Source organism: Martes martes, assembly GCF_963455335.1.
Source record: "Martes martes genome assembly, chromosome: 10".
Classification (NCBI taxonomy): domain Eukaryota; kingdom Metazoa; phylum Chordata; class Mammalia; order Carnivora; family Mustelidae; genus Martes; species Martes martes.
Window position 1 is genome coordinate 38,532,634 of NC_137898.1, and position 1,994 is coordinate 38,534,627.

Genomic DNA, 1,994 nt, shown 5'->3' on the forward strand with positions numbered 1-1,994 from the left:
ATATAGTTTACCTTTTTCTTTATATGCTTTCCAGAATGTAATACCTTGTCTCTGAGTTGAATTTATTTATCCTGACCAATGGTCCATACTAACCTTGATTTTAACCTGCAAATCCTTGCCAGTGCACCCCTTTTCCAGTACACATGCCTCTATAAATGAGAAAGCTCTTCTCTTAACAATAAAAAGGGGTGCCTGGGTGGCTCAGTCATTAAGCATCTGCCTTCGGCTCAGGTCATGATCCCAGGATCCTGGGATGGAGCCCTGCATCGGGCTCCTTGCTCAGCAGGAAGCCTGCTTCTCCCTCTCCCACCCCCCCCCCCCCCGCCTGTGTTCCCTCTCTCACTGCATCTCTCTCTCTCTCTCTCTCTCTGTCAAATAAATAAATAAAATCTTAAAAAAACAATAAAAAATAATCTCATCACTAAGAGGTCCTTTGCGTTTCAGGTTGAGTACCCCTCTCCTGAGCTATAGTCTTGGAGTCACACTTTAAACCTTATCCCTGAGTTGCATAAATGCTATACCTGACCAGGAGCTAAAATACTCAGCCAAGGATATTTTCTATGCAGTGGACTGCATGAGATATATACTTCTCTTCACTAATTAAAGTATAATAAAATTATTTTTATACATGTCACTACTAAAAACATTTGAAAGTTGGTTCTATTGCCAAAAAGCAATCCTTATACAATCCTTATACACACACACGCATCTTATGCATATTATTAATATGATTACCTGAGAATAAGCACAATGATAATACAAAAAAAACCCACAAAATTAAAAAGACTCATGGGTAGACTCTTTGATAAACCCTAAACAATAAGGAAAAAAAAAAAAAAGAAGGAAGGGAACAAAAACAGCATAATTCTCTACCTTTATAGTAGAAAGATCAGTGACCTGAGATTTATGAAGCTGATTTTCTGGTGCTAATTAGCTGAGTTACCTTTGTCATGCCTTTATACTCTCTGTGACTCTATGTGTTTTTTTGTTTTGCTTTGTGTTGTTTTTTTCCGTGCCACCTTCTACTGAGAAAATCTATTAGGATGGCTGTGGGAGAAGAAAAATAAATGTCGGCAGGATTTGAAATGGTAATAATGTCACATATAAAGTAATAATAGCTAGCTATCTTACCTGACTGGTTCAATTAAAAGGGTATACATATTAATCAAGAGGGGATAAGATCCCATCCAAACTTTGTCACCATCACAAGTACCAGCACCATCATCTCAGTTAGGAATTCTTTTAAATTTGGTTGCTTTCAATAACTATCTTACTTTAGTATTTACCACTTCTGGTTTGTTTTCTTTCTTCCTTTCTCTTTCTCCTCTGTCTCTATATGCAGATTAATAAGGGAAGATGAATATATTTAAAGAAAAATCCAAAAAAATGCATAACTACTTTAACAGGCAAAAAGCAAGCGATTATGCAAACCTAGTAAATATGGTGAATGATAATTCTAAAAAAATGTTATTTTAGATGGAAAGTAAAGTGACACCATAAAGTAATAATATCCATTTTGTATTTTGGATCATAAGCTAATCCTTCTAATTACAAAATAGAGTTGCAATGTGGTCTTGATAAAATGATTCAAATGTATCAATTGCTTAAAAATAATATACATCAAATACATTAATTATTGAATAATCAATACATATGTAGGTGCTGTTATTAGCCCATGACTGTGTCAAAGGAAATAGTGATTTAGGGAAATATCATCATTTCTTAAGTAAATCATCACTGAATACTCATCTTTTTAATCTTTTACACATGCTATTTTCTTTGTGTCTTCCTTTTCGTCTCTCTCAAACATAGTTCCTTTGAACTTTTTCTGGAAGCAAGTTTCCAGGTAAACAGTCTCCTCTGCAGCTTCTTTAAGACGCCTGATCTTCCCAACCATCTTTGCAGAAAGCTGGCTCTCTCCAGGGGCACACATTTTTTAAGGTTCTCCACAGAAAACAAGGCCCAAGGTGGACTCTCTGTTGCCACTTCTTGGA